Source organism: Mustela lutreola, chromosome 1, assembly GCF_030435805.1.
Source record: "Mustela lutreola isolate mMusLut2 chromosome 1, mMusLut2.pri, whole genome shotgun sequence".
Lineage (NCBI taxonomy): Eukaryota > Metazoa > Chordata > Mammalia > Carnivora > Mustelidae > Mustela > Mustela lutreola.
In genome coordinates this window covers 177837029-177846512 of record NC_081290.1, presented here as the reverse complement: position 1 = coordinate 177846512, position 9484 = coordinate 177837029, and the positions used below count along the sequence as shown (strand labels likewise).

Sequence of the window (9484 nt, the reverse complement as noted above, 5' to 3'; positions counted from 1 at the left end):
CTCCGGTCTTTGAAAAAAGACACTCCTGAGCAGTAAAACTGGGGAAACACTAGAATATCCACATCTCAAGAAGCAGGGAGGGAATTCACAATTGCACCTTTTCTAAATTAAATGCTCAAATAAAAGACCAGGGTCTGGAGTCAGAAGGAAGTCTGTGTCAAACGCAGTCCAGCCAGGGGAATGTTAAGTCTATCCCGGTCAGCTCCCAGGCTCGTTCCAGGCAGTCCCAAGCCCATGACTGTAAGCACTAGAAGCTGATTTCTCTAAAGAGTATGTCTGCATCGAAATATTCATGCTGGGCTCAAAACTGTATTGACTACTGCCGCTATATTTTGGAAAGTAAAACAAGCCCCTAACACAGAGCTCCCCAATAAACAAATTACTTTTGAATCTTAAGTCTTATCACACATCTATCTTCAAACAGGTTTATATCAACACAATTCCATATCCTTACATCATGCTTACTCTGGGGGCAACTGAATGAAAGGTATGTAGGATTTCTGTACACTATTCCCCCTCCTATTTTATGTCCTTTGTCCGGGGAGCCTTTGTTGAGAATCTTTGAGAATCTGATGTGGGAACATAGAGTCCCACATGGATGAGACCTCTGTGTGGTAGGTAAAGATGGAAACGAAATAACCACGTTCATCGACGCCAGATAAGCACAAGCAACAGGGGAAGGGGGCTGGTCTGCTGTTCCAGACTCAGGGGAAGATCAAGGGGAGCCCCAGTGCTCCTAGCACCCCAGAACACAGCAGGAGAGTCACAGCCCCTTGTGCTTCCACGTGTGGCCCACAGCCACTCCAGTCGGTCCGTGCATGAGCATGTGTAAGTGATAAAAGCACATAAAATAAAATCCACTCTTTTCAACCGTTTTGAAGTATACAACTCAGCATCTTTTATTGTATTCATAGCCCTTAGCACCCTTCATACCACCCTAATTTCAGAGTATTTTCCTCACCCTAAAAGGAACTCTATGCCCATGAAGGAGTCATTCCCCTGCCTCTGACTTACAATCTTTCCATCTCTGTGGAGTTGCCTAGCTGAGAGACATTTATATAAATGGGATCACGGCACACGTGGCCTTTCAGGTCTGGTTTCTTTCACTTAACATAAAAACATTTTCAAGTTTCATCCACAATATAGTATGCATAACTGGTGTTAGTGGGGCTGTACTTCACTTTAAAAAAAAAATTATTTGAGGGGAAGGGGCATTGGGAGGGACAGAAATAAACTCCCCACTGAGCAAGGAGCCCAGTGCTACCTGAGCAGGAGGAAGACAGCCAAATGAGCCACCCAGGCATCCCTTCATTTTTTTTTTTTTTGAATGACCAAATAATATTTCATGGTGTGAATATACCTTTTTGTTTGTCCATCGATCAGATCATGGATATCTGGGTTGTTCCCACTGTTTGCGTATCATTAAGAATGCCGCTATAAATATTCATGAACAGGTATTTTGTGTAACATAGGTTTTCAGATCTCTTTAGAATACCAGGAGCGGAAATGCCAGGTAATTCTATGTTTCACATTTTGATTAGACTATTGCTTGCCCCAACTGTTATCCACTGCCATAAGCAGCAGCAACTAATAACAAACAGTCCTTTAAATGACTTCAACAAGTATTACTAGGTTGTGTAGGCTCCTTAGCCCTAGGAGGGTTATGAGTTAGGCAAAGTAGAGACAAGCTCTGTGGGCCAGACTTTAGAAGGCCACCAGATGGGTCAGTGAGCAACCATAACTCTTTGAAAGTAAGGTCCACTCTACTCCTTCTGACATTACACATTTGTACTGGGAACACAGGCTGCGGTCTTCAAGACCACTGCCAAGTTTGGGATCAGAGGACTAACTTAAAATGCTATGAAGTTCCCTTATTGAGATTCAGATGCTTCGTTCTTTTTAATTTTTTTTAAATTAAGCATTCCCCTGGTCGCTGAAAGGTTTTGAGAAATGTCCAGCATTCCAAAAAAGCTGATTCTCAAAGCTTTTGCCAGGTGACTCATTGCTATTGTTAGTGAGATAGACTTTAGGAATTTCCTACTATGCCATTTTCACTGATGTCTGCTCTGAGTATGCATTTTTGTAACCTCCTGTGAATCCATAATTATTTCAACGTAGAAGTAAAAAAATCTAGATTTTTCCATATATATTTGATGAATCATCATACAACAAAGGGTAAGAAGAAATAAAATACTGTGGCGCCTGGGTGACTCAATGGGTTAAGCAGCTGCCTTCGGCTCGGTTCATGATCCCAAGGTCCTGGGATCGAACCCCATGGGCTCCCTGATCAGTGGAGAAAGGCTGCTTCTCCCTCTCTCTCTGCCTGCCTCTCTGCCTACTTGTGTTCTCACTCTTTCTCTGTGTCAAATAAACAAAAATCTAAAAAAAAAAAGGTAATAAATAAATAAGATACTAATAGCTAATAAATAAAGTACTATTTAAAATGAATTTATTTAATAAATTCAAAATGGGTTAAAAACCTAAATGTGAGACCATTAAAATCCTAGAAAACACAGGCAGTAATCTCTTTGACCTGGGCTGTAGAAACTTTTTCCTAGAGAAACAAGAGAAAAAATAAAGTACTGGGACTACATCAAAATAAAAAGCTTCTGCACAGTGAAGCAAGCAATTAACAAAACTAAAAGGCAACCTACTGCATGGGAGAAGATATTTGTAAATGACATATCTGATAAAGGGTTAACATCCAAAATATATAAAGAATTTATAAAATTAAATAGTCCCCAAATAAATAATCCCATTAAAAATGTGCAGGAGACGTGAATAGACATTTCTCCAAAGAGGATGGTCAAAAGACACATGAGAAGATGCTCCACATCACTGGGCATCAGGGAAATAAAAATGAAAATGACAGTGAGATCCCACCTCACCAGTCAGAATGGCTAAAATTAACAAGTCAGGAAACGACAGGTGTCGGTGAGGATGCAGAGAAAGGGGAAGCTCCTCCACTGTTGGTGGGAATGCAAGCTGGTGCAGCCGCTCTGGAAAACAGCATGGAGGCTCCTCAAAAAGTTAAAAATAGAGCTACCCTATGACCCAGCAATTGCACTACTGGGCATTTACCTAAAGAATGTAAAAATACTAATTCAAAAATGTGCACCCCAAAGTTTACAGCAGCATTATCAACAATAGCCACATTATGGAAAGAGCCCCAAAGTTTATGGACTGATGAACAGATAAAGAAGATGTGGTGTGCATATACAATGGACTATTATTAAGCCACAAAAAGAATGAAATCCTGCCATTTGCAGTGACATGGATGGAGCTAGAGTGTTGTGCTAACTGAAGTATCAGTCAGAGAAAAGACAAATGCCTTATGATTTCATTCATATGTGGAATTAAGAAACAACAATTGAGTAAAGGGGAAAAAAAAAAAAAAGAAACAGAGAGGCAAATCAAGAAAACAGACTCTGAATTACAGAGCACACACTGCTGGTCACCAGAGGGGAGGTAAGCAGGGGATGGGGGAACAGGTGTTGGGGATGAAGGAGGGCACCTGTTGTGATCAGCTCCCAGGGACGTACGGAAGTGCTGAATCACTCTATTGTACACCTGAAACGATATTACACTGCATGTTCACTAACTGGAATCTGAAAAAAAAAATACAAAACTTTAAAAAGATAAAGAATAGAACAAAACAAAATTTTTGCTTCCTACCAACAGCCAAAATGTTAAATTATGTATTTTTGTTCATTTTGTTCAAAAAATCTGGTAGGAAATTTATGAGCACAGACACATCAATTATGTTAAATTATTGTTAATTTAGTGTGGATCTTCTCTCATTTCTACTCTTTCCCCAATATTTTGAGACATTAACTATCTGTTACTATCTTCAAAGAAACATTACTATCAAACCATGGCTTTGACCCAGAATGCCACATATATATATTTCCATCTCTGTAGATGGGACTAAAGTAGGGCATATGTTTTTAAATGTAAAAACAGAAATGATAATTTGAATGCAGTAATTACCTCAGCTGCCAATCAGCATGTTTGTATTTTATTTCCTTTTGACACAGTGTTGTTTTCTATATTTGTATGAGAAATATTTAAATTGTAGTTTCTCTAAAGAGGCATTTATTTCAAGTGTATGGTAAGTGCTGATTCTGCAATTATTGTTAATTGGAGAATTTCCAACTTGCTTGCTGTGTTGAGAGCCTCATGATTTTGTCATATTCCTTTCTCCTTTATACTTCAAATCTGTGGAATGAAAAATATACTAAACTAAAATTACACTTTCAAATACATCATACTACAACTAAAGTACTTTCTATGCTTTACAGATGGTGCGAGCTCAAAAGTGACAGGTCTTACATACCAATGACGCCTCTGTTCCAGTGAGTCAGAATCATGTAAAGGTTATTTATGGTACAAAATTTTACTCTACTCAAATAATAAAAAATTTTTTTTTTCATTTTTAGTATGAATCTACAACATACATCTGAAAATGAAATCAGAATATAATTTTTATTTATTTTTACTTTTAATAAATGTTCATATTTAAGATGTATAACATGTTCTTTTATACATATAAATAACAAAATAATTACTACATTCAAGTTAATTAACATATTATCTCATCAGAGTTATTTTTTGAATGTGTGGTGGGAGCACCTGAAATCTACTTTCTTAAATACATTTTTGGGATAAATATAGTTTACTTAACTATAGTTATTATGCTCTACATTAGATCTCTAGACTTACTCATCCTACGCAATTGCAACTTTTCACCACCTGACCAACATCTCCCCACACTTGTAACTACCATTCTAATCTCCACCTTCTACATATACAACTTTCTCAGCTTTCACATATGAGTGAGATCACACAATATTTTCTTTCCATGTCTGGCTTATTTCACTTAGCATAATGTCCTCCAATTTCACCCATGTTGTCCCTAATGTAAGGATCTTCTTCTTTTTATTTTTTTTTAAGATTTTATTTATTCATTTGAAAGAGGGACAGAAAGAAAGAGCAGAGAGAGGGCACACAAGCAGAGAGGGGCAGAGGAGGAGGGAAAAAGAATCCAGAGCAGACTCCTAGGGTGGGAGCATGCACATTTACAAATGTTAAATCCTTTTTTTTTTTTTTCCTCTTGCTAAATTGACAGGTTTGTTATATAATGAACTTCTTTGTCTCTTATTACAGTCTTTACTTAAAGTCTAATATGTATATAGATGCACATATCTATATCTTTGTTGCTTTCTTTGGATTTCCATTTGCGTGGAATATCTTTTTCCAGCCCTTCACTTCTAGTCTGTGTATACCCTTACAGAAGGGGAACCTCTTTTAGGCAATATATAATTGACCCTGGGGTTTTTTTTGTGTGTTTTGTTTTGTTTTGTTTTAAGATCTTATTTATTTATTTATTCTAGAGAGAGACAGGGGCAGGCAGATGGGGAGGGAGAGGAAGAGGGAAGGAATCCCAAGCAGACTCCCTGCTGAATGAGGAGCCTGACTTGGGGCTCAACATCACAAGCAAACATCATGACCAAGAGTCAGATGCTTAACCGACTAAGCCAACCAGGTGCCCATGAGTCTTGTTTATTTATCCATTCAGATACTCTAAGGCTTTGGATTGGAGAATTTAGTTCATTTACATTTAAAGTAATTATTGATAAATATGGCATTACTATTGCTATTTTATTGTTTCCTGGCTTTTTGGTAATCCCTTTGTTCCTTTCTTCTCTCGCTATCTTCCTTTGTGATCTGATGATTTTCTGTAGTGGTATGCTTAGATTCCTTTCCCTTATCTTTTGTATATGTACGCTAACTTTTCACTTGGCCATTACCATGAGGCTTGCATAAAACACCTTACATTTATAGCAGTCTATTTGAAACCAGTAATAACTGAAATTCAAATGAATACTAAAGCTCTACATTTTTACTCTCCCCTCCCAGTGTTTTGTGCTTTGATGTCACAATTTACATCTTTTCCCTTTGTGGATCCATTAACAAATTACTGTAGTTACAATTATTTTTAATACTTTGACTTCTGAACTCTTTATCAGGTAAATAACTTATTGTCATTTCAGTTAAGATCTGTTTCTGGAGTTTTCTCATCTTCTTTTGGGTGGGGGGCATCTTTTCTTTCATTTTCCTTGACTCTCTGTGTTGGCTTTAGTTGTAACAGCCACATCTCCCACTGTTGACAAATTGATCTCATTCAGCCTGGCTCAAGCTCCTGATTCATTTTCAATTAGCAATAATCGCGCCTCGGATAAACCTCATTGGCTACGATACTGCCACTGCGCAAAGCTCCTGATTCATTTTCAAACCTCTGTGACTGTCCAAACTACCTTCTTTGTTCTTGGCGGTTCCCAGTAGCTGAGAGAGTGACAAGACCTGTCAGTGTCCCAGTGGGAAAGGATCCCAGTTAGTACCAAGATGCAGATGACTGGAAGCCAGATACTCAGGCAGTGGCTCTTAAGGTATGCAAACAGGCCTCTTCCAAGGAAAAAACTGGAAGACAGACACTTTCGTCTGTTCCATCTGTGCTGAGCTCTGGGAGACAGCTGATTAAGAACTGTTTCCTCACTTGCTACAGTCCTGTGGGACCAAGGAATAGAAGCTCTGCCATCTACCAGAGACAGTCAAGAGGTGCTTCCCCTGGGTGGCAGCCACAAGAGCTGGAGCATGAGACATGTGCACAAACTCTTTCAAGGGATATGCTGGCTACCTGGGGGAGGACAGAGGATGCCCCCATAAGCCTCCCAGGTGTCTGGGGAGGATCACCATCATCCTGACCTTCAGGCAGCAGCTTTACACTCTGGAAATGGGCTCTTCCAGACAGAGATTGGGAGATCTGTGTTTCTGTCTGCTCTGTTCATGCTGAGCCCTGGAGGAACTGTTTCTTATTTTGCTTTAGGCTTGTGGTTCTCATGGATACAAGTTCATCATTTTTCAAGTTTTCCTTTTTTGGAGGCTATCTTTCAGGGGAGTGTTGACACGTGGGTGCTAGATACGGGGTCTAAACCCTCTGCTGCTTGGGTTGCTGCTGGGAATTGTGGGTTCCCTCTGGAAGGAAGGTACTTCCCTGGGCCAGGGGTGAAGTTATGGTTCAATGTGGGTGGGGTGAGTATTTTCTTTTGTTGCCTGCTGGATGTTGCCTGCACAGGAGTTGTGAGTTTAGTTTCTGAGTTTCTTTCAGAAGAAACTGCTCTGTGAGTAGCTGTAGATTCGGGCTGTCCTGGGAGGAGGCGAGTTCATGGTTCCCCCACAGGTGGACTTCTTGAACTAGAACCTCTTGGTTTTGAACTTTATTTCTTTCTACATCCCAAGTGTTTCACACTGAGCAAACACTCGGTACCAGTTTGTTTAGTGGATTGAGGTACCAGGAAGGGAACAGTTAGCTGTATGCACTTTGACTACCAGAAGACTATTAGATAAAGGGCTAATTTCCCCATCCTTTTACATGATGAGATTTTATCTCCTCCACCACACCCCTGCTCCCCTCCCAAAAAGTGAAGGCTGGTCAATAAAGAAGGGAAAAAAATACTCCTATTATCATAAATAAGGTCAGAAAGAATTAGAGAAGGTGAAGCCCTGTGACTTGTTTTTAAACATGGTGGAAAGCAACAAGACTTTCGGAACACAGAGTGCTAGCCTGCCCCTTTTCTAGGTCCTTCTCCATGGTGCCACATGGTCCTTGTATAATTCTTACCTATGCCCTACATTAACTACAGCTTTCCTCTTCTGCCGACGTTGTCTGACCATGGTCATATTTATTTCAACTTAAAAGTCTCAAATTCCTGCCCAATGGCGGTGTTCAAAAGCTTGTTGCGACTGACATTTCCCACTTTTTTTCATGTCTCCGCATTTCTCAGCCTTCTGCCGTCTGACCGCTTTCATACCCATTTCCCAGAAAATGCTCCTGCCAGGGTCACCTATTATTCCTAAATTCAAAGTAAAAATGTTTAATGACTTGACTTCTCTCCAGCAAATGTCATGGCTGATTTCTAACCTCCTGGACGCTTTGGATTCCGTGGCCTTTCTCTCTTGATTTCCCCAAAGGCGAGCTCTCCTTTTATAGCTCCCTTCCTATTTTATATTCTCATTTCTTCATTTCTAGGTCTTGCTTTGCATGGTTTACCAAGCATGTGTTATTTACCTCTAGGGATTCGATGGCCATGTATACAAGGATGGCTCCCTACTCTGTACTTGCTGAGTTTAGACCTATAAATCCAACCCTCCCTTCACCCTCTCCAGTGGATATGTTTTGAAAACAACCATTCAGGGACACCTGGCTGGCTCGGTTGGAAGAGGGTGTGACCCCTGATCTCAGCTCGTGAGTTGGAGCACCATGTTGCAGGTACAGATGACTTAAATAAAACTTAAAAAAAAAAATTAAACAAAAACAAGTTCAAATGTGATGTCATCCTATCCCTGCATAACTAACCTGCTATACACCTTAATTTCTCAGTTGACATTAATAGTATTAGCAGCAAAACCAGAAACAAGACACCCTCCTCGTCTTCTTCCTCTCTCTCCATCCACATCAATTCAGCCTAAGTCCTAGGACTCCCAAAGTCACCCAGTATTTCCCTTTCTCCTGCCCAGGTTTTCATTATGGCCAATGTAGTCTCTCACTCACATGGATACATTTTCATATCTCCTTACTGGACTCCTTGTCTCTATATGTTTCCCGCTCTAAGTTCTCCAATATTTTCCTGCTGTCCATGAGATAAAATAATACCAGACTTGATCATAGAGCTCTATCATAGTCTCTAGCTACAGTCTGTTGTACCATAATATCCAGTCACAAATGATCTGTGAGGCTCAGGGCGGCTGTGTTCCCTAAGATGCACATCACGCCTCTCCATGTGTGGCCACCTCATGCTCATCCCTGCTCCCCCATTCTCTGGATCATTCTTAACCATTATTTTGGCCTTAATATCAGTCTTCAATTTCCTAGTAAGATCCTCTTCTGATTTTTTTAATTCACCACCAGGACATGTAAGTATCAGCACCTTTGTATCTCCCCTTATAGCATTTGTTATTCTATATTTTCAACTATTGCTTGATGGACCATCTTGCAGTTAAACTGAAAGTACAACAAAGACATTGTCCACCCCTGATTACTAGTGTAATCCTAAAATGGAAGAACCTTCAATAAATATTAGTTGAACAAATGGATGCATTAGTAACAAATGAGGAAACCTGGTATATCTTGTTTTATCTGACTCATACAAAAAGAAACATATGTACACTACAGACAGGACAGAGGTAGTAAACTCTAGTTATTTAATTCTGCTCAGCTCTGTGCTTCTAAGAGGGTGCCATTCACTCTTTCGTATATAAGCATAGTAAAATCTACTTAGTCTCTGTTGTAGCAACATTCTTTCTGCTTAAAGCTAGCCTTGAAGCAGGAAAAAAGCCCTCTGGGCATTCACCAAGAAAATATATACTATAAATTTTGTGCGGAGTAAAGATATTAATAGCTTTTTTTTTTCTCTTAAGAGAGACA

General features: G+C 39.7%; 1 pseudogene; it reads right to left on the bottom strand.

Annotated features, from left to right (window-relative positions):
* Positions 1-6198: 6198 nt before the first annotated feature.
* Positions 6199-6278, bottom strand: LOC131822801 (U4 spliceosomal RNA; annotated as a pseudogene).
* Positions 6279-9484: the final 3206 nt, after the last annotated feature.